This window comes from Balaenoptera physalus, assembly GCF_965194825.1.
Source record: "Balaenoptera physalus genome assembly, chromosome: 7".
NCBI classification, from domain to species: domain Eukaryota; kingdom Metazoa; phylum Chordata; class Mammalia; order Artiodactyla; family Balaenopteridae; genus Balaenoptera; species Balaenoptera physalus.
Genome location: NC_138886.1, coordinates 96,013,152 through 96,038,006, shown reverse-complemented (window position 1 = coordinate 96,038,006; position 24,855 = coordinate 96,013,152). Strand labels below are relative to the sequence as shown.

The 24,855-nt window shown below is 41.2% G+C and overlaps 1 long non-coding RNA gene across 2 annotated transcripts; it reads right to left on the bottom strand.

The window, feature by feature from the left end:
* Positions 1-4,349: 4,349 nt before the first annotated feature.
* Positions 4,350-22,863, bottom strand: LOC309664538. Of its 2 annotated transcripts, none has more exons than XR_014265905.1 (3): positions 22,378-22,863; positions 13,754-13,828; positions 4,350-5,449 (listed from the first exon to the last, which is right to left on the bottom strand). It is a non-coding gene; the product is annotated as an uncharacterized lncRNA (long non-coding RNA). The 2 variants fall into 2 exon arrangements; XR_014265906.1 differs by lacking the exon at positions 4,350-5,449 and adding an exon at positions 6,135-6,196.
* Positions 22,864-24,855: the final 1,992 nt, after the last annotated feature.

Sequence of the window (24,855 nt, the reverse complement as noted above, 5' to 3'; positions counted from 1 at the left end):
AAGGAATCCTTCAGGCTGAAATGAAACGTAACTTGAAACCATATGAAGAATTAAAGAACAATGGTAAAGGTAACTACACTAAGTTTAAAAGGCCAACACATTTGCAGTTAGGGTTTGTAACGCCTCTTTTCAAAATGTGATTTAAAAGACAAATATATAAAATAGTTATTATAAGGCTATTAATGGGCATACAATGCATAAGGATGTCATTTGTGACAAGTGCAGTGTAAACGAGGATGCGGGATGTAAATAAGCAGAATTTGTGTTATTATTAAATGAAAATGTTATTACTTCAAATTCGTTTTTTCATAAACTTAAGATGTTTACTTTAACCCCTAGGATAAGCACTAAGAAAACTACCTCACAAATATACAGAAAAGAAATAAGAAGAGAATCAAAATGGTAAACTGGGAAACACATCAACCACAAAAGAATGTAATAATGAAGGAACTGAAGAACAAAAAGGATATAAGATATCTAGAAAATAAATAGTGTAGCAGTAGAAGTAAGTTCAAAGGGCTCAATATAGGATCAACACAAAGAAGACTACACGCAATCACGTTGTAATCAACTTGTTAAATGTGAAGTACAAAGAGAGAATATTGAAAGGAACAAGAGAAAAGTGACTTGGAACATATGAGGGAACTCCCAGAAAACAACTTGTGAATTTCTCAGCAGAAACCTTAAAGGTCAGGAGAAAGTTGGATGATATATTCAAAGTACCGAAAAAAAAAAACAACCTGTAAGCAAAAATGACCATACCTAGCAAAATTATGCTTTAAAAATAAAGGAGAGATAAAGTCAACAAAATCAAAGTGAGTTCATCACTACTAGACCTGCCTTATAAGAAATGCTTAAGGGAGATCACTTTGAAATGAAAACATGTGAACAGAAATACAAAAGCAAACAAAAGCATAAATTTCGATGGTAAACTCATACACACACAGACAAATATAGCATAATAACACTGTAATGGTACTGTATAAAGTACTTTAACCCTGAGATAAAAGTTAAAATTGGTTAACAATATACAAAGAAGGAAACTGACTATAAGGACACAAAGTTTGGGTGGGAGTAAAAGAATAGATGTTTAGAACTACAAGGTTTCTATGTAGCCTTCAGCTAACCACAAAGAAAAGGCCTACTATAAATAAACAAAAGATAAAGCGAAAAGGATCAAAGTAAATCATTACAAAAAAAAAGATCAAACAACAATGAAATAAAGCTACAGAGAAAGAGGACAAAACAGCTGCAAAACACACATAAGACAATTAACAAAACAGCAATAGTAAGTCCTTACTGATTGATAATTAGTTTAATATAAATGGATTAATCTTCCCAATCAAAAGGCATAGAGTGGCTGAATGGATAAAAAGACAATATCCAACCTTATGTTGTCTACAAGAGACTCATTTTAGATTAAAAGACACATACAGGCACAAAGTGAAGGGATGGAAAAAGATACTCCATGCAAATGGCAACCAAAACAAAGTGAGAGTTCCTATATGCATAACAGACAAAATAGACATTAAGTCAAAAATTGTCTGTATAGACAAAGAAGGTTTCTATATGATAATAAAAGAGTCAACTCAACAGGAGGATATAACAATTATATATGCATCCAGCATCACAGCACATAAAGCTCTAAAGGAAATATTGAAATTAAATGGAGAAATTGATTGCAGTACACGAATAGTAAGGGACTTCAATAACCCAGTTACAATAATGGATAGAACACCCAGACGGAAAATCAATCAACAAACATCACTTGAACAACACTATGGACCATATGGTCCTTACAGACATATACAAAACATTTCATCCAACAGCAGCACATACACGTTCATTTCAAGTACACACACAACATTCTCCAGAATAGATAATATGTTAGGCCACAATCAAGTCTTAACAAATTTAAGAAGTCTGAAATAATTTCAAGTATCTTTTCTGATCACAATGGTATGAAACTAGAAATCCCATAATAGTAACAAAACAGGAATATCTGGACGTCCCTGGTGGCACAGTGCTTTAAGAATCTGCCTGTCAATGCAGGGGACCTGGGTTCAATCCCTGGTAAGCAAAGATCTCACATGATGCAGAGCAACGAAGCACATGCACCACAACTACTGAGCCTGCGCTCTAGGGCCCAAGTGCCGCAACTACTGAACCCGAGTGCTGCAACTACTGAAGCCTGTGCACCTGAAAGCCTGTTCTCCGCAACAAGAAAAGCCACCGCAATCAGAAGCCCGTGCACCACAACAAAGAGTAGCCCCTGCTCACTGCAACTAGAGAAAGCCTGCATGCAGCGACGAAGACCCAACACAGCAAAAAATTAAATTAAAAACAAAATTCTAATAAAGAAAAGAAAACAAGAAAATTTACCAATATGTGGAAACTAAACAATATACTCTTTTCCCTCGTTCCACTTTTATTGAGATATAACTGCCATAGAGCCCTGCATAAGTTTTAGGTGTACAGCATAAAGATATGACTTATGTACATCAAGAAATGATTACCACAGTAAGTTTAGTGAACATCATCTCATATGGCCACAAAATAAAAGAAAAAGAAAAAAATGTTTTCCTTGTGATGAGAACTCTTAGGATTTACTCTCTTAACCTTCATACATAACACACAGCAATGTTAATTATATTTATCATGTTGAACAATACAGTCTTGAGCAACCATTGGGTCAAAGAGAAAATCAAAAGGGAATTTTAAAAGAATCTTGACACAAACTAAAATGAAACACAACACACCAAGATTTATGGGACGCAGCAAAAGCAGTACTACAGGAGATGTTTGTAGTGATAAATGCATACATTAAAGGAGAAGTAAAACCTCAAGTAAACAATCTCACTTTATGCCTCAGGGAACTAGAAAAAGAAGAAAAAAGTAATCTCAAATTTGGCAGAAGGAAGGAAATAGTAAAGATTAGAGCAGAAATAAATCAAATAGAGAATAGAAAAACAATAGAAAATAGAAACAAAACTAAGTGGTGTTTTTTGGAAAGATAAACTTGAAAGACTCTTGACTACACGAATTAAGAAAAAAATACAAAAGACAACTCAATAAAATCAGAAATGAAAGAGGAGACAATACAAGTGATGCCTCAGAAATAAAGGAATCATAAGGGTCCATTATCAATTATGCCAACAAATGTGATAATCTAGAAGAAATGGATAAATTCCTACAAACATACAACCTACCAACACTGAATCAAGATAACACAGAAAGTCTGAACAGTCCAATAACAAATAAGGAGATTGAATCAATAATTAAAAAAAAAAGCAAAATAGAAAATCCAGGACCAGATGGCTTCCCTGGTGAATTTTGCCAAATATTGGAAGAATTACTACCAATCCTTTTCAAACTCATCCAAAAAATTGGATAGGAGGGAACACTTCCAAACTAATTTTACAAGGTTAGCATTACCCCGATACCAAAGCCAGACACAGGCACTACAAGAAAAGAAAATTACAGCCAATATCTTTGATAGACATAGATGCAAAAATCCTCAACAAAGTATTAGCAAACCAATTTTAACAATAAATTTAAATTATCATACCCCATGCTCAAGTCAGATTTATTCCTGGGATGCAAGGATGGTTCAACATACACAAATCAACCAATGTGATATACCACACTAACAAAATGAAGAAAAAATCATATGATCATCTCAATAGAGGCAGAAAAGGATTTGACAAAATTCAACATCCTTTCATGATAAAAACTCTAAACAAATTAGGTGTAGAAGGAATGCACCTCAACACAATAAAGGCATATGAAAAAGAAAAGACCACAGCAAACATCTTACTCAACAGTGACAAACTAAAAACTGTCTCTCTAATATCAGGAAGAACGCAAGAATGTCCACACTTACCACTTCTATTCAACATAGCACTGGAAGACGGAGGAATTAGGCAAGAAAAAGAAATAAAATGCATCCAAATCAGAAAGGAAGAAATAAAATTACCTCTGTTTGCAGATGACATGATCATACATGTAGAAAATCCTAAAGATTCAACAACAACAGCAATAAAAACTGTTAGAGGGGCTTCCCTGGTGGTGCAGTGGTTGAGAATCTGCCTGCCAATGCAGGGGACACGGCTTCGAGCCCTGGTGTGGGAAGATCCCACATGCCACGGAGCAAATGGGCCCGTGAACCACAGCTACTGAGCCTCCACGCCTGGAGCCTGTGCTCCGCAACAAGAGGCCGCGATAGTGAGAGGCCCACGCACCACGATGAATAGTGGCCCCCGCTTGCCACAACTAGAGAAAGCCCTCGCACAGAAACGAAGACCCAACACACCCAATCATAAATAAATAAATAAATAAAACCCAAAAAACTGTTAGAACTCATAGGTAAGTTTAGTACAGTTGCAGGATATAAAATCAGCATATAGAAGTCATTATACAAAAGGAATGACCTACCCAAAAAAGGAAATTAAGAAAACAACCCCATTCTTAATTTCATTACAAAGAATAAAATACTTAGGAATAAATTTAGCCAAAGGGGTGAAAGATCTCTACATTGAAAAGTATAAAAAATGGATGAGGAAAATTAAAGATGACACTGATAATATGGAAAGACATCCCATGTCCATGAACTGGAGGATTTACTATCATTAAAATATCCATACTACCCAAAGTGATCCACAGATTCAATGCAATCCCTATTAAAATCCCAATGGGGGACTTCCCTGGTGGTGCAGTGCTTAAGAATCCACCTGCCAATGCAGGGGACACAGGTTGGAGCCCTGGTCCAGAAAGATCCCACATGCTGTGGAGCAACTAAGTCCACACGCCACAACCACTGAGCCTGTGCTCTAGAGACTGTGAGCCACAACTCCTAAAGCCTGCGCACCTAGAGATCGTGCTCTGCAATGAGAGAAGCAACTGCAATGAGAAGCCCGTGCACCACAACAGAGTAGCCCTCACTCGCCTCAACCAGAGAAAGCCCACGCTCAGCAACAAAGACCCAACACAGCCAAAAATAAATAAATAAATAAAATAAATTTAGTTTTAAAAATGGGCAAAGGACTTGAATAGACATTTCTCCAAAGGAGGCATATAAATGGCCAACAGATGTATGAAAAGGTGCTCAACATCACTAACTGTCAGAGAAATGCAAGTCAAACCACAATGAGATATCACCTCACACCTGTTACAATGGCAATTATCAAAAAGACAAAAGATAACAAGTGTTGATGAGGATGTGGAGAAAAGGGAACCCTCGTGCATTTCTGTTGGGTATGTAAATTGATACAGCCACTAAGGAAAACAGTATTGAAGTTCCTCAAAACATTAAAAATACAACTACCTTATGACTCAGCAATCCCACTTCTGGGTATATAGCAAAAGGAAATGAAATCGGTATCGTGAAGAGACATATGCACTTCCATGTTTACTTTTCACAGTAGCCAAGATATTGGATCAACCGAAGTGTCTGTAGATTCATGAATGGATAAATAGAGTGTGGTATATAAACAGGCATATCTCATTTTATTGTGCTTTGCTGATACTATGTTGTCTACAGATTGAAGGTTTGTGGCAATCCTGCATTAAGTCCATTGGTGCCATTTTCCCAATTAGCATTACTTTAAAATTAAGGTATGAACATTGGTTTTTAGACATAATGCTATCGCATATTAACATACTATAATATAGTATACACATAAGTTTTTTATTTATTTATTTATTTATTTATTTATTTATTTATTTATTTATTTATTTATTTATCTGTGGTTGTGTTGGGTCTTCGTTTCTGTGCCAGGGCTTTCTCTAGTTGCGGCGAGCGGGGGCCACTCTTCATCGTGGTGCACGGACCTCTCACTATAGCGGCCTCTCTTGTTGCGGAGCACAGGCTCCACACGCGCAGGCTCAGTAATTGTGGCTCACGGGCCCAGTTGCTCTGCGGCATGTGGGATCTTCCCAGACCAGGGCTCGAACGCGTGTCCCCTGTATTGGCAGGCGGATTCTCAACCACCGCACCACCAGGGAAGCCCTACACATAAGTTTTATATGCACGGGTAAACCAAAAAATTCATGTGGCTTGTTTTGTTGCAATATTTGCTTTATTTTGGTGGTCTGGAACCAAACCTGCAGTATCTCCAAGGTATGCCTGTACACGATGGAATATTATTCAGCCTTTAAAATGAAGGAAATGCTGCTATTTGTGACAACATGGATGAACCTGAAAGAGATTATGCTAAGTGAAATAAGCCAGATACAGAAAGACAGCTACAAACACTTCATGATGCTGCTTTTATGTGGAATCTGAAATAGTCATAGATGTGGGGTGCAGAACAGTGGTTGACAGTAGATGAGGGGATGGGAAAATTGGCAGGTATTGATCACGAGGTACAAAGTTTCAGTTATGCAAGGTGAATAATTTCTGGAAATCTAGTGTACAACAATGTGCATATAGTTAACAATGCTGTATTGTGTACTTGTAATTTGCTAAGAGGGTAGATCTGAAGTGTTCTCACCATAAAGAAAGAAAAAAGAAAGTGGTAATTATATGAGGTGATGGGTATGTGAATTGGCTTGATTGTGGCAATTATTTCAAAAATGTATATGCATATCAAAACATCAAGTTGTATATCTTAAATATATATTTTTATTTCTCTATTATACCTCATTAAAGATGGGAAGAAGAAAGAAATGAGGTAATGATACATACTACAATATGGGTGAACCTTGAAAATTATGCTATGTGAAAGAAGCCAGTCATAAATGGTCACATGCTGTATAAATTACACTTATATGAAATATCCAAATAGATATATCTATAGAGACACAAAGCAGATTGGTGACTGCCCAGGGGTTAGGTAGAAGAAAGCATGGGTAGGTCTTCCCTTTACAGCGATAAAAATATTTTTGAACCACGTAGAAGTAAGGGTTGCACAACATGGTGAAGGTACTAAATGCTATTGAATCGTGCGAGTTAAAACGGTTAATTTTGTCTGCGTAGAAAGTAAAACTTCTCCCCAAGTTACGTTTAGTTAATTTACTGTGTCCTGACAAGTTTTAATATGAATCATATCGTTAAGAAGAAACAGCCTCAATTCACACCAAATAAACATTCAGTTTAGCGAGGTATCTGTTTTCTAATGGTTTTTTTAATGCCCTAACTTTAGCATACTACCCCATCCCTATTGTTGTGGTAGAGCAAATGGCATGAACCAGAGGTGGAAACCTAAATCAGACCTTAGAACTCTAACTGAATTTTTGAGACCATGCAACGGCGGGGTTTACGTGTTTTTGCTTCAACATGTTTGTACCTACAATTTCTTATCTTGTTCTACCTTACTTTTCTAAATCTTTAATTCATTTATCTTAAAATATGTAAATGGTTTATAAAAAGCAAGTAAATATCTATGTATTGCTAGAAAAGAGATAATTTAATGATGAGCTTTCTTTATTCGTCATATTTTATACTGTTAGAAGAATGAGGCTATCAACTGAATTCTGTCCCCCCAAAATTCATATATTCAAGCTCTAACAAAGTGATGGTATTTGGAGATGAGGCCTTTGGCAGGTAATTAGATTAAATGATGTCATGAGGATTAGGCTCTATTAGTGCCCCTGTAAGAGGAAACCAGAGAGTTTTTTCTGTCTCTCTCCACCATGTGAGGACACAGGGAAAAGACAGTTGTCTGCAAGCCAGGAAGAGAGCCCTCACCAGGCACTGAATTGGCCAGCACCGTGATCTTAGACTTCCAAGCCTCTAGAACTGTGAGTTGTTAAAGTCACCAAGCCTATAGTATTATGTTATGGCAGCTTGAACTATACGAGTACTAAATGGAAGAGACATGGAGGAACCCTAAACACATATTGCTAAATGAAAGAGGCCAAACTGAAATGGATACATACTGTATGATTTCAGCTATATGACATCCTGGAAAAGGTAGGGCACTTAAACTATTCTGTATGATACTGTAATGGTCAATGCTTGTCATACATTCGTCAAAACCCATAGGATATGCAACAGAGTAAACTGTAATGTAAACTATGGATATTAGTTAATAGGAATGTATGAACTTTGGCTCATCAATTGTAAAAAATGCCCCACACTAATGCAAGACATTAATAATAGGGGAAACTTTGGTTTGGAGAATAGATGTGAGGGGGTGTATGGGAACTCTATACTCTGCTCAAATTCTCTTTAAACTTAAAACTACTCTAAATATAGTCTACCAATTTATTTAAACAAAATAAATCTAAGTTGCCTCATCATATTGTGAGGTTATTACCATGTTACAGTTTTTCTATTTGACCTACTTCTTTAATATTCATTTCTATCTTCTTTTATCCTTGTAAAAAATATATCAAATGTTTTGTACTATTTCACCTCCCAGCCTATTATCTTTTTAGTTATATGTCTTTCACAAACTTTCATTGGAAACTACATTAGATATCCTTGACTTATTACACTCTATGCCCATTACTATTTTCACCACCTCCCTAGTAATGCTTGAACCTTGGCTATGACCCATTGTCACCTCTGGACAAATAGTTTCTGCTCTATTTTCTGTCTTCTGTCCTTCTGGGCCACTTCTATCTACCATCATTACCCAAAGAACTGACTGTACAGATTCTATATGCCAGTGTGTAAGACTTGCAGTGTTTTAAGAAGTATCCCAACTTCATGATGATGATTTGGGGTCATTACCAAAGCACTCGGGATCATACACACTATCTTAAGGTAGTTTTATAGGACAACGCACATTGGTATTTTCCTCCTATTAACAGAGTAGGAAACTGTGGGTTGATCTGCAGCTATTTTGATTAAGAAAGCAGGATATGAACTCTGCTTCTTTGCTGGGGTACTTGGCACTGCTCCTTCTCTTGCTGGGACATATTTTGCGCCTTTACAGCCTGGCATCTAGGCGTCCTAATCAGACTAATGTTTGGCTTTATTGGATACGTTGACCAGTCTGATTGATATTCTGGTACATACAGCGTACTTGGTCATGGTTGCTCACCTCTGAACCTCAGCTTCGTCACCTGCAAAGTGCAACTAATAGCACATCCGCTTTGTGGGGTTTTATGGATTTGGCAAGCGTCATAGTGCCTGGCACGTGCTAGAGACTCAGATGATGCAGTAATTACCCAAATTTGCATTTTCAGTGGATCCTTCCCACCTGGAGAAGGTGACTCACAGCCTTGGGGGAGGAAGAGCAGGACAAACAGCAAGGGCAGCATGGGCCAAGGGAAGGAGGTGAGAACTGACATGCAAGGGGGCCTCATGCTGCTATCACCAGAGGGCCCAGAGTGAGCCAGGATGTGGGGAGAGACTGGCCGGTCAGTAAGACCAGGCCAAGAAGGGCCGTGTGAGGGGGCTTAGCTTTTACCTTGTGGTAGAGGCCATCCAAAGCAGAAAGTGGAAGATGGGTAGGTATAGGCTTCTCCCTTAGGAATTGTCCTCGGGGTCTGTTTATCTCCTGGCAGGGTCCGTTCAATGAGTTGGCCCCTCCAGCACATTCTAGAGAGGACTGGCCATGTCTGACCCTCTGGAGATACAGCCCTGACCTCCTGGCCACCTCACTGAGGAGAGGGCTCACGGGGGAATCAGCCTCACTCGGCATCTGTCCACCAGTCCTGCACCCTGGACTCCAGGACCACTCACTTGCAAGAGACACATCCAGCTGCCAGAGGAAGTGACATTTCCTGACTCATCTGGCTAAGAATGAGCAGAGTATTGCTGACCATTCCAGGGGAGTAGCTGCCACAGAAGATCAGGATGGGTCCAAGCCATAGAAGGTCAGAAGGAACAAAGGTCAGTCCACGTGGGAGTTTACATGGGCGCCTCACAGTCACCAACATGCCCTCGAGTTTTCCTTCCAGCCCAACACACACTCCACCTGCCCACAGTCGCCTGTGCCACCAACACACAGCCCCACAGAGCTCCAAACATCCTCAAACACACAAACTCCCTACCTATAAGCAGATGCCTGTGTGCCCAGAACCCTCCTGCTCCAATATACATGCACTACAAACCCCAATAAAATCACAGCCACAGTCTTGAATACAAAAACACACCCCCAACGGCCCCCGATAATCAAACACCTAAATCCTCATATCCCACAAAAATCCACCCAACCCCATATAACCCCCCAATGCAAGCACACAAACCCTTCAACAATAGCCAAATACATCCAAACCAAGCTCACATACTTCTTAATACAAGACACAACCCCCAAAATCCAAATATAACACATACAGTCCCCCAACAGCTGTGAACATCCACGTATGTACAATGCCTCAGAGGCTGAGACAAACACAAAATACCATCAGAGAGACACAATGTTTTCAACCTTCTCCTAAATACTCCCCCCAGAACACATGATGAACTCACATCCCCAATACAAACATACACCCATCTCCCTCTTGAGATACTATAAACAGCCTCTGTCACATCCCCTGATTATACACACACAGCTAGCAACCCCAATTTACACTGACAACCCCAGTCTCTGCAAATTCCTCCACACCAAAAATACACTCCCTAAACTCTTACCCTACAGGATGAGCATATGTATAACCCCTATACTCCGAATACACACAGATCCAACACACAAAACATTAAAATGCATACCCCTACCTCTTCTCAAATGCCTGCACACACAGCCTCAAAACACCCAGAACCAGCCCCACCACCCAGCCGCACCGTGCTACACCAACCGTACACTCATAAAGGCACTCAGGCCCCTCATCTCTCCCCAGATCACACATACACAGTCTCTACACAGCTTTACTATTACCCCAAACCATCCTATACCCCAAACATACATCCATGAGTTCCCCACACAGCCCTAACCCATGATAGAGGCAGCTCTACCAGGGGCATCATGGCACCCCGAGCGGGCAAATGCCGCTGAGGTAAGTGCCTCCTATGTTGCTGCAGTTCTTGCTGCTGTTGCAAATCATCCCTTGACCCCACCGAGGCTGACTGGGACACCCTAAACAGGAAGTGGCAGCATATGAGTCAGGGAAGAGGAAAACTCCCTTCCAGGTATTCCCTGTCACCATCCATTGCACCAAAACATCGGATGACCAGCATGAACAAGAAACAGAGACATGTAACTATACCATGATAGAAATGCAAATTTTTCTAGAAAAAATTTCTCCAAGGGAAGGGGGAGAACTGTGTTCCCCCTAATTATAAAGCCATGCTGTTACAATTCAAAGAAACGTCAGATACAGTACAACAGGCATTGGACTGCATCCATGTTGTAGCTAGATATGAGAAAGATAATTTTTCTGAAGCCCCAAATCTCGCTTGCCAGTAAAGGCACATGGGCCCCGCTGCCCCATCAGCCAGGAACCCAACAGAGGACCCTTAAGGGATAGAGGGACTTCTGGGGCCCTTACTGGTCTCCACCAAGGGGTGGTGCTTTTACACAGCTCCATCCTTCATGAGATGACTAACAGACCTCCCTGTATTGGCAGCTCTGGAGATCGGGGTCCCTAATGACGTAACCTTGGGACAGCCCAAGCACAAGTTAGAAATTTTTGCCCAGGCATTACAGACTCTTCAGCAGACTGGAGTGATGGGCAGCTGTCACCTCTCCGAATCCTGTACCCTGACCTCTGCCAAGGCCTCTGCCTTAGGGACCTGGCAGATCCCTGGAGCGTGGCCCTCCTCTGGGACAATTGCCCATATACTTCTCTAATTATCCTTGGGACACACATAAACAACTTTTCTTATGGCTCTCATTGACAACTGGAGCTCAAATTACAGTGCTTCCTGGGAAACCCTTCAATTATAAGCAAGGGCCACACGTTAGATTACAACGCATAATAGTCAGGGGAGTGGAAAGCATTCAGCTTCCATTGAATGTCACTACTGAAACAATCTTTATTAAAAATCGTTTAGTGGTGGTAGCGCCTTTGGCCCTACCCTTTCCCGTTACAGCTATGGATGCCTTGATGTACTGCAACGCCATTTGGAACAAACCCAAATCCCTGGTCTTCCTGGTGGAAGCCAAATACTGGGAGCCCATAAGACTGCCACCTAAGACAGTGAATATCCCCCAATAACATGTATGACAGGGGGCTGTGGGATTGCAGCCCAAAATTCAAAATTTATGACAAGAAGAAGTCATTAAACACACCATTTCTCCTTTTCAATTCCCCCATTTGGCTGCTATTAAAGCCTGCTATTAATGAGTGGCGCCTTATAAGCAACTACTGAAATATCAATGCTGATCCCCACTAGTAAGGCTCCCATTTCCAACACTGTCCAGTTAATTAAGGATATCCAAAGGGCTCCAGGGAATTACTTTGCTGTGACAATCTAGCTATTATGTTCTATTCAGTACCAGTTATTGAGGAGTCCCAGCTGCAGTCTACTTTCACTGCAGAAGGCACCCAGTATGTTTTAACCTGTCTGCCTACTGGCTATCTTAACAGCCCAGCTATTGCCCACAGTCTTTGCTGGCAAGACCTGGTGTCCCCTTGCACCGTCTGGCACTATACTGATGTTCTAATCCAGAGCCCCTCAGGAGATTGGTGCACGAGGCCCTAACATGGTTGGTGACCCATCTATAACATACAGGTGGGCTACTGCCCCACAGAAAATTCAAGGGCTGTCCACAACTATTAAATTTCTGGGCATTAACTGATCCTCTAAAAGCCAGGAAATTCCTCTTGCAGCTAAACCTCAGCTGTTAACTATTCAGCCCTCCAACACACTATAGCAAGCCCAACTCGTCTTACTTAGGTCTCTTCACACTTCGGAGGCAACAAATACCACACTTGTCCATCATTCGTAGACCCATTTATGCAGCCACGTACAAACCCTCCATATTTTACTGGCGAAGAGCTAAACAATAAGCTTTATAGCAGGCACAAAGGTCAATTAGTCAAGCCCTCCCACTGGTTCCCCCTGGCTGCTCCTTCTGGGCTGAGAATGGACTATGTGTCCCGGAGCCTTTGGACTAACACAGCTCCTCCTAGCTGCCTGTGGGCTTCTGGACCAGCCGGCTGCTCCCTACACCACTACACCCCCTCAGAACCGATTTGGGAACTGGTTCGTTGGTTTTGGTCTTGGTTTGGTGTGCACTGATGCCAGAGTTTGCTTGCGTCTTTTGCGTTTTGGTGTACACAATGGGAAATACTCCATCTACCCTGAAGGAGAGCCCTTTGGGGCCTATATTAGATAAATGGGTGAAATATAGCCCTGAGCCTATGACTAAGAAACACATGATATACTATTGTAATAGGGTGCGGACCCAAAATATAGGATCAGAAGGGCAGTAGCCCCTGAATGGCTCACTCAACTTTTATAGGATCTCGCAGTTACAAGTATTTTGCAAAACAGCAAGCTGCACCGGCAGTTGTTCCAACTGCCCACCCTCCCCCCATGCCGCCATCATATTCACCACCTCCTGTTTCCCCTACCCACGGGGATCAAATAGAAGTTTCTGTGTTAACCCCCAGAGCACAGGAGCCGGATTTAGTATCACCATGTAAGATTCCACAGGCCACCCAATTTGGACCGGGAGCCACTTCCACAGCAGGGCAATTTCCCTTGTGCTGACAACCTATAAGAGGCCAGGCAACGCCCTTGGACTTGAGGCGTCCGATTCTAATTTCCCCACAGGAGCCCCAGGGAACTTTGACAGTGGGGAACGAGTTGATTGACTCTCCAATAGATACCACTCCCCAAACCCTCCCTGTTTATCTTAAGAGGCTTGTAAATATTAAACAAAGGGGAAACAAAGTCATCCTAGGAAAAACTTGCCTGTATCTTTGAGATGCAAACGTCCTTTCTGGTCTTCTCCGGAACCCTCATCTCTGCCATCTTTTTAAAATGCATCTTTTTAAAAGAGGGTAAAGTAATTTAGAAATTGACTTATCAAGGATAAATAAAAAACCTAAGTGTCTTTTCTGTAATAATTCAGCCATCTAGACAAGTGAGTTTGATTTTTTCCATCTGTCAGAAACCTAATTTGAATCCAACCTCTTTTTGTAAACTGATGGGTTTCACATGGCTGTACCTGACTCCGTGCTGAAATTTTGAAATGACAACTATGACGTCTCTGTATGTTTGTGTCCTCGTATGTGTTTTTGTCTTTGGATAACATTGCTGACGTTGATTTGTGGATGAGCTCTATTTAATTGGCTTAAAGAAAAGTGAGCACTTACAAACCAAACTATTCTAAATACAAGAGAAATTGAGCTAAATGAGCTTCAGGTTCATGTGAACTGGGAAATAGTCAGTATTAATTAAGACCTGGTATTAACTTTCGTTTGTTGATCTAATTAATACAGACATGCTGTTAGAGTCATCAACATTACGTATAATACTTTTATTGTGCCTAGGTTTAATATAAGCTAAATAAAATCTTGTTATATCTATTGCAAATTTGTCAGCAAGGAAATAACCTGATGTGAAGAAACTTTTAAGGAAAGAAAATGCAAATGAAATAAGAGCTTTAGGTGAACTTTTTAAAATACTTATCTTTTAGGAAGGTCTATCTAAAATTAGTCTCTCCAGATATTTGACCACTTGAAAGTCAGAATTGTGCTAAAATAAGTGACAGAAGGTTTATGGAAAGTGGACCCTGAAAAAAAGAGTTCTGTACGTGGTCAGGATTGACTAAGTTTAAAATAAGTTTAATTGAGTCAATAAATTTTAAAAGTAAGCTGGTGCAAAACTTGAATTTCGCTTTTCTCTCTGTTAAGAAGACAAGGTTTCTTAAGATTTTGGACTGCTTTTGATACCAGATTTTAAGTTTTTCTACCTCTTAAGAGATCTGTTCTGTACTTGCCTTTGAAATCTTTTATTGTTACTTTGGCTAACTGAATAACTATTGTTTCACAGTGACATGTGATCCTACCTGACAGTTTTAAACCCTTTTCTTATTTTTCGGACAAAACTTCCCAAATCAAATTATAATGAAGTTCCTTTGAGCTCTAGCTAACTTTGGGGTGCTTCAAAGGGCCCCTGAAACACCCCAAAGAGAGATATTAACTAATTCGGTTAACTTGGTATGTTGAATTACACGGGAAGTGTTGTCAAATAAGCAATAAATCTTCTTAGGTTACATTGTATGCCAAATGATACAGGTATTCTACAGATTATATGGAGTTCCTAAAATTTGGTATGTCCTGGTAAAATATTACCAGTCAGAATTCTCTTTATTATCGGAAAGTGTTGCATGTCACTGCAGTAACCACGTTACTTTGTCAATTGCATCGTAATCAGATTTAAACGTGCCTTCTTAAGTCTTTCGTCATTGTACACAGTTATGGTTTCACTCTGATGCCTTTGCAAAAATGCTTCCTCTTCAAGAAGATTTATAGAAGGGACCTTTGGATAAATACAAGTTTCTGGTTTTCAAACCATAAGGGTGAACTGGGTAAGAACTCGAAGAATTGTAATGGGAAACCTGATGGCTTCATAAAGCTGTTAACAAAAACGATTAGTTGCACATGACTGGGTAAACTGGTGACTATGGTTATAATTTTTATGGTTTCTATCTGAAAAATGACTGTTTTAAATCTGTGTTTTCCAGGTGTAAGCAAAACCCTCCCCTTAAACTAACTATGACTTACAGTAATTTGTTAAATTATACCCTTGTAAGCAGAATTGAAACATTTATCTTTTTCTCTCTACCTGGTTGATCCTGCCAGTAGCGTATGCTTGTCTCAAAGATTAAGCCGTGCATGTCTAAGTATGCACTGCTGGTACACTGAAACAGCGGATGGCTCACTAAATCAGGTATGGTACCTCTGGTCGCTCGCTATTGCAATTGGATTACAAGTAGTTATACTGATCATTGTTCTTTGTTTCCAGATTGTTTGCTCTTTGTGTCTCCCTGCTGCACTGTGTCTTTGTTAACGTTACTAGCTGCATTACTTATATCTTGTCTATTTTATAAGATTGGTGTCTCTTACAGTACCCAGTATGTAACCAGGCCTCCAACAATACTTCTATGGCTAAACATCTTGAGGAAATAGATCACATTTATAACATAAAGTAATTGTAATACTGTGATTCTAGGTATGGGAGGAAGCAACAAGGGAAAATGTCTCCTGGGTCATAATTAGATAGAGGATCCAGAGGATCTTTAATTATCAATAGGGCCTAGTCCAAAAACTAGCACCTGGAGTGGCATATCAAGAATTCTCCCCTGACCTGGGATGAGCCTCCCAGCACCGTGGGACAAAATTTGATCCTGAAATGTCTCCCAGATATTGGTCAAAATCCTGACCAAGAGGAGAGGATCTGAGAAATGGAATATTGCCTGACACATCAGTCATTAGCGATTGCAGCCCTCCAACGTGAGCCGGTGAGCCCTGACGAAACTCAGGATATGAGAATATAGGATACAGGCCCCGGGTAGCTGAGGTACATATCAAATGAATGATTTCAGTGAGCCCAGACTCTTGCATCTTCCCATACATAGAAAACTGCTAAATTCCTTGAGATGCTGCCTCCCAGGCTTGAAGCTCTCAAAATTCCCATCAAATAGATCATAACTCTCAACTTTTAGGCTGAGAATATTTTTTTAAGGCTACAGGTGTAAAGGAGACACTTTCCAGAGAGGAACAACAACAAAAAAAAACAACGTTTGGAACACTGGCACCGATGGTGGACTCTCCCGGAAAGTTCCATCTGACGAAGCAATTAGAAGGGCCGTCACCCCCTTTTCCACAAGACTGTGGAATGGACATTGACAGTAGGGAATTGTAAAAGGGAGGAGCCAAATCTGACTACACGTTGGATCTGTTTCTTTGACTTTAAACTTTGCCTTCCGCTGCTTTTGTTCACTAAAAGGATACTGTCTGTACATAATGGCCTGCCTCGGGGAACCCTGTTCCTCTGCCTGAATGTTAAACCAAAGTGCCTTTGTTCAGGGAAACATACGGACTCTGTCCACCTGTGGATGGCTGCAATGAAGAAGAAATTAACACATCCCCTCCCTGAGGCTGGCCATTCCAGGGGATATTCGCAAAACTAATGGCCCTTTTACTTTACCTCCTCATCTCCTCCCCATCTCTGTGCTATAAAACAAACTGGCATCCAAACCCCGATAAGATGGTTATTTTGAGACTTTAATCCGCCATCTTCTCGGTCTGCTGGTTTTCCGAATAAAGTCATATTCCTTGCCTCAACACCTCATCTCCGATTTATTGGCCTGTCGTGCGGCAAGCACAGCAAGCTTGGACTTGGTAACATCTTTACTCAGGACACGGTGTCACAAAATGGGACATTGTTTTCTGTTTGTTTTGTTTTTGTGTTTTGTGTTTGTTTTTGTTTTGGGCTGCGCCACGTGGCTTGTGGGATCTTAGTTCCTCGACCAGAGATCGAACCCGCGCTCCCTGCAGTGGAAGCTCGGAGTCCTAAGCAATGGCCTACCAGGGAATTCCCATGGGACACTGTTACCTTGCAGTCATGGTCCTCACCTTTGTGAGACAGAGGTAGTAGTGTAGCAGGATTGAGAACGTTGTCAAGTTTAAGATAAAGATTAGGTGGTGAAAGCAGGATTTCACAGGAAGTGAATCTAGTGACACTTGCAGTGAAACGTTGTCAATTCAGAGTTAAGAAGACTGTGGACAATGTGTGGAGTTTGCAAATAAACTTCATTTTCTAGAGTCAAATCTGCCAAGGCTTCCACTAAATTTGCAGTTGTGGCTATAACCTTAAGACAACTGAGATAGGCATAAGCAACTGACTCAAATTGCATGCTATAATAGGCAAAAGGCCTATGTTTACTACCATGCTCACATAGTTCCGCGGGGCCTGATTATGCCATTCATGCACAAATAAAGTAAAAGGTTTTGAATAACCTAAAGTTAATCTGTTAGGTAGAGATCTCTTTGCTAACTTAAAAGGGCCAATATATTTTGCCTCCAGTGGAGATCTCACCTTAAAGTTTCCGGATCAACCTGAACCTGATCATTTGGGTAACCCTAAGGCAGGCAGCTCTTGCAGTGCTTGTTTTAGCCTTATAAAAGCCTGCTTATGTTTATCTTCCCAAGCAAAGGATTCAGGGACTAAATCTTTAATAAGTTCATAGAGTGGAAGAGGTAACAGAGAAAAATTTGGAACCCAGAGCTTGCAATAACCAGCTAAACCTAGAAATCCACAATGTTAGCACTTAGTTGTGAGTCTAGGAAGTTCCTGTATCAGCCTAATTCTCTCTGGAGATAGCTGAATTCCATCAGTGCTTAGATTATGTCCTAGGTAATGAACAGTGTCTAGAGATAACTGTAATTTCTCCTTTGTGTTCTTTCTCAGCTAACTGTTGCAGCAAATAAATGGAATATTTTATGCATGCCTTATGGAATCTTTACAGTAGCTGAGTACAGCAGGAGGTTATCTCCATATGGTAAAAAGGTTGATTGCTCAGGGAACTAGAGGGTACTTAAATCTTGGTGAGGTACTTGGGAGAAAAAAGAAGGGGTCCCAGTGAACCCTTGAGGCATAAAAGTGCAGGTATATTGTTGATTGTTCCAAGTAAAGGCAGATAGATATTGGCTGTTGGGTCTCCGGGATGCTGAAGAAAGGTGAACAAAGGTCTCCAAGAGTACACCATTCCAAGTCAGTTGAAACTTGTGACAGAAGGGTGGCTAGGTTTGGAACAACAGGAAAACAGGGAATAACTATTTTTATTAACAGCTCCCAAGTCCTGGACAAATCGCCATCCTGCCAGGTTTCCAACCAGGCAAGACTGGCATGCTGCAGGGAAGAGTACAGGAATGACTACCTCCCGGGAAATTATGTCTTCTACAATAGGTGTGAGACCTTGTATGACCGCAGGCTTTAATAGTTGTTGAGGAAACCTAGGGAGAGGTTAGGCTACATGTATCTGAATCTTTATAGGTATGCATTTTTTTTATTCTTCTGATGTTAACACCGTCAGAAGTAGCCCCCAAATTTGCAGGCATCTCCATCAAATTAGAGAACTTGTGCTGAACTTCCTCTTTTATGTCCAGGACAGATTGTAAGGAACATAAATAATCAGGTTCAGGTTGATCAGGAAATTATAAGGTGAGATCTCCACTGGAGGCAAAATGTACTGGCCCTTTTAAGTTAGAAAAGAGATTCCTACCGAATAGATTAACTGGGGCTATATTGCATAATAGCAAAAAGGAATCTTGGTTGAGATAAAAATTCTCTCTGAACTTTATTAGGTACTCCCACTATGGAAACATCCTCTTGACTCAGAGGGACCTGTTGTTCTTTGAGGGTGGGATTTAGATTAGAAAGCACAGCTCTGGTTAGGGCTAGGGGTAGGGTGTTAAAGGGTTAGGTAATTATGTTTACAGTTAGGGTTAGGGTTTAATGTAGATTTCAAAGTAAAATATGAGAGTGGGGTTTAAAGTAGAAAGCATAGCTCCAGTATCAACTGAAATTTGGCAGTTTTTCATCAATTTTCATTCTATTTTCCTCTGGGCTGTTTAAGGTAATTGCTGGTAATAGTTTACCAGAGAACCTCTGGAGTTCTGCCAACTAGGGGAGAGGGTCATGGGGGGGCCCTCCCTTTGAGACAGATACGAGAGCATTTGTGAAGAGTTTGCATAGCACCTTTGAGGAAACCTTTTTGTCCAGTGTCCTCACTGATTACAAATGAAACATCAACTTTGGGTCATCGAATTGATCATGGACCCCTAGGAGGTTGTAATGGGGGAGGCCTAGGTGTTATTTTGTCTCTTGCCTTAGAGCTGTTGTAACTGTAAGGCTATGAGCTTGGTGGATTTCTGTTTGTGATCTTGCTCCAAGGTCCTTTCAAAATGCTCAGCTATAGTCAGGAGTTCAGTCAGGCCTACAGCCTCCCAGCCTATTTTCTGCCCTTTTATCAATCCATTAATCTCAGAAGATAATCCATTTACAAAGAGGGCAGTTAAAGTAGGCTGAGTGGCCTTTTTATTGCTTGCAACCCCAAATGCTGTAAAAAGAGAGCCTACAAACTGGCTCTAAAGTCTTCCACAGATTCACCCCTCTTTTGTTTGTATGAGTGAATAATAGGCCAATCATTATTAGGCCAATTAATAATAGACCAAGTGTGAGCAGGGAAGATTTTAGGAATAGCTTATAAAAGGTTAGTTGTTATTCTGCAAGCCTTTTTAGGTTGAGGATCTTGAATATCATCCTAGGGATTATGTCATTTTGCTTCCCGCATCCATTCTGGGGCTTCCCCCAGTCCTACCAACATGTGTACAAGCGGATAAAGATCTAGCAGTTTGGGGACATAGGCCGTGACAGTGACTCTAAATTCTTCAAAAAATGTTGGGGGTTCCCCCCTAGGTTTAGAGAATTCTTTGACTATAGCTCTCAGTTCAGTCTTTGACCAAGAGGTAAAGGACACCTGAGGGGGCTCACCTGCAACCTCAGGTAGTTTTACTTTAAATGGCAATTGTTAAATATTCTCTTGGGAATAGAAAAGTATTTCAGACAGAAAATGAGTAAAACAAGAGTACTCAGGTGAAAAAGGAAAGAGGGGGGGGACAGTAGGAGTTAAATCTGCAGTCACATCCGTCCTATGGTCTTTTGTTTCAGGTACCTTTTGTCTCTTTAATTTTTCATTAGCTTTTTGTTCTAAGTCTCTAAACGAAGCTATTTTGGAATCTTGAAACCTTCTGTAAACTTTTACATACCAATTAAAGCAGGCATTTCATTCTCCCTGTCCAATTTGGGAACCCTTGCTCTCTAGTGTTTTCCTTAAATGAACAATCTTGTCTAACTGGAACATTCCCCACAATGACCATTGTAATTCTAGATCAATATTAGTATAATTTTGCCATCTTTCTAAATATCTACAGCCTCCAGGACCATAATTCTCAAATATAAAATAAGCAGGTGTGCCAGAAGCTGGCATTCTCAACTCTTTGGTGATAAAGGATCTCAGTTCCTTAGCTAGCCTTTGTCAACCCAAAAGAACACACAAAAGAACTGCGCCTTAATATATCAGCAGTAACAAAGAGATGTTACTATGTCCTGGCCAAAAGAAGGCCTGGTATGCACCACCACCAATTCCCAGGGATCCCTGGACTGAGGAAAAAGATCCAACCAGCAAATCCCAAGGAATGGGGACTGCAAACTGATGCCTAACAAAATGGAGAACTATAGCCGCCACCAACAGTTCCAAGCATGGAAACTGAGGGCTGATGCCAAACAGATGGGGAAGTGCAGACTACACTGCCAGCAGTGCCCAATGTGGAATCCAGGGAACAAAATTAGGGGCTAGGGTTTACCACTCAAAAATATACTGGCAATAACCAAGAGATGTTACTGTGTCCTGGGAATTTCCATCTGAAAGGCTAGGGGTTTGGCCTCAGGGAGAATCCTCTACCAGCTAAACTGACCTGCCCTGTAAAGGAAAGCCAATTAGATTGCGAGCACAAACTCAATCAAAGAGAATGGAGCTCAAACCAAGAGGAGCTTACCAACAACCTTCAGGAATGGCAAGAAAGACAGTGAACTCAAAGGAGTTGTGGGCACCACACCTGTTTCTCCTTGTCCCAAATGTTATCAGAAATTTGCTTCAGAGCCCATCACTGCCACCAATATATTTATCTTTTTCTTTTTAAAAAGATAAGCATTTAATCATAAAATCATCCTGTTAGCAGGAGGAATCATAAGAGTGGATTTTAGAAAAGTGCACATACATATTTTTATACAGAACATTTCTGGAGGGATAACATATTCAACTGTTAGTGGCCACCTCTGAATGCCACCAATGTATTAAAAAACAAGATTTAACTGAGTAAATTTGAAGATTTACTTTGAATTTTGAATAAATTGGCTTTATTAAACGACTCATGAATCAGGCAGCATCTCATCTGACAGAAAGGGAGATACTTCAACGGGTTACACAACATGGAAGGCTTTTTGTTTTTTGGCCACGCCACATGGCATGTGGAAATCTTAGTTCCCCGACCAGGGATCGAACCCATGCCCCGTGCATTGGAAGAGCAGAGTCTTAGGCCCTGGGCCACCAGGAAGTCCCAGAAGGCTTTTAAAGTAAAGAGGGTGGGACAGGGAAAGAAAATCATCATCAAGGGAAAAAATGAAAGTTCACTGGAGGAAAGTGAAACTTCAGGTGACAATGGCTTCTCATTGGCTAAACTGCGGAATTTTCTATTAGCTATTTATATTTTCTATTTCTTGTTGCTGGCCAGGAAGGAAGCCTTCCCTCCTCCAGCTGGGGTAGTAAAGTGGTTGCACTTCCTGTTTGGGGTCAGTAAATGACCTCTTCCTGTTGGGGTAATTGATGATGAGTGACACGGCATGAGAGCTCCCTCTACGGGCCTTCCAGACTCCAATTCTAGTTGAGGTTTCCTTTTGTTAACATTCACAGCATGTTTTATTGGCAGGAGGATTCACAATGAGGGAGAAAAGGCCACAAGACTCACCATAAAGAAGGCTCAGAAATTCCTGGGTGGGTCCAAGGGAGGCACAAGGTGGCTGTGGGGTCAGCTGGTGGCCACAATGATCACGTGGTTCCATCTGATGGGTTTGCAGCTCGATGTGGAATAGTGAATAAAAGGGTCAGTTCATCCTATCAGAGAAACATGAAACTGAGATAAGCTTCCCACTGCTAGAAGCATCTTGAGCCTTCAGAAAAGAACAGAGAACATGTCTAAAGGGTTCGGGAACATCAGAGTCATATCTCCTCAGAGTGGGACTCCCTAGGCCCTCCAGGTCTCAGTCCCCAACTCTCCCTCAGGGACAAAGCCTCCACACCTCTGTCCTTGTCAGCTCACTGATCCCTAGAGGTCCTGCCTATCCCTGAGGACTTAGGTTTCCACGGAGACAGGTTGGTTGAGACCTAGTGATACAGTTGACCAGCCTGATATGCAACAGTTCCCACCACCCTGGGGCAGTTGGGCTCAGGGACACGTGGCTCTGGACCTCATGTGGAGGGTGTCCTTGCACGTCAGCTGTGCCCCAGAAGAGCCAGTAATGCCTGTAGCTGTCCAACTGATTCTCAGGGTATTTTCCTGGGAGAGCCCTTGGTCATCTGACCTCGTATCCAGGAAGCCCCGTGACTTTCTGACTGCTGCCTGTCACGCCAACAACACACCTGTGAAGGTTCCGCTCTGCATGGCCATCTGTCCACCAGGCCCCCCCTTCTAGGGACCCAGATGCTGGGACCACACAAATGCTGAAGGAGTGTCCACCTGCCTAAGGTACAGACACCCCTGTATCCATCTGCATGATTTCTACTGGGAATCAACAACATTTATGGGGATTCTTTGGCCCTAAAGGACAGACCAACCTGATAGAAGCAATGCAATGATTCACAATTACCAGGGTCAATGCACATATACAGGGGCCCATAGCCCCAGATGCCCCACTCACAATTCACATGGGTGTCCCATACGTACCCACCGATGCCCAAATATTCTTGCTTCATACATACATCCAAACACGCACATCAGTGGTGTGCTGGTAAGTGCTAAAAAACTCTCCGAGAAAGGTGGGAAAGACTTCACCTCTGCTATCTACGTGGTATAAATATTCCCAGCATGACCAATTTCAAGCTACCCACCTGACATCACTGAACACAGAGCTGGGAAGAGATATACACCATTGACTATCCCAGCATAGTATGAACCAGTTGCAGCACATCCCATACCTTTTCCTATGAATTTGTGCACACAATCCACTTACACCCCAAGTAGAACCCTCAACTCCCATCACAGATATATAACCAAAAGGATACCACATACACATATGTGTTTGTACATATACATATATATATATATATATATATATATATCCTGAACACACACGTACATTTCTACCCTCACCCTGAATAAATACACAAACAGACCACCTCTTACTACCTAAATTTTTACAGACAAAACCTTACTCACCCTGAATATTCACATTCCACTCTCACAACTATATATACACACACAACATGGGCCTGAAAACAAACATGTGCAACCAATATGCCATCCAGATGTACACACTGAGTACCTAAACACACAGGCTCACCAAGTACACAACTGTCTCATGGGCAACCCAAAAAGACCCATATGCAATCCCACAGCCCTAAAATACATATACTCCAGGATTCCTGCACACACACATAACCTACACCGTCTACTGGTTTCCAAACACACAAACTAAACTCTCACATCCCCCAGAATACATACCCCAGAAGCCCCAGGAACTCAAAAACACACACAGCCACAAATAACCTATACTTATCAAATACAGCTGACCCTTGAACAACTTGGGGGTTAGGGCGCCAACCCTCCATGCAGTGGTTCTGCATCCATGGATCATGTAGTAGTCCTGTAGTATTTACTGGAAAAAAAATCCACTAGAAGTGGACCCGTGTGGTTCAAACGTGTGTTGTTCAAGGGTCAACTGTACATATAAGTCCACATCACTAATACTGAGAACACACATACAAGCAACACCACTAAATTCTTCAGGCATTACATTTTGAAATAGACACACAGAGGACTCTAAGCCTCCTGATATACTCACAAATCACAAATACACACACCCACAAACTCCTCATGAGTATACCCCCCAAATGCTCAGACACACTCAAAACAGAAAAACACCGACAACCTCTGCAGTCTTACTAATATACATACACAATTCTCACACACCTATGGACACACACATGCAAATATTCCCAAGCCCTGAACATACAGATCCCCTCCCAAACACTATACATTATGCTACCTCTCCAGAATACAAGCTCCCCACCACTACCCCAACATATAAACTGTATATGTGTGTGGGGGTGTTTATATATATATATATTTCTACCCTCACCCCGAATATATAGACAGACCACCTCTTACTCCTACCAAACACATGTATAAACACCCTAGCATTCTCCAAAGAAATACACTTTGAATACT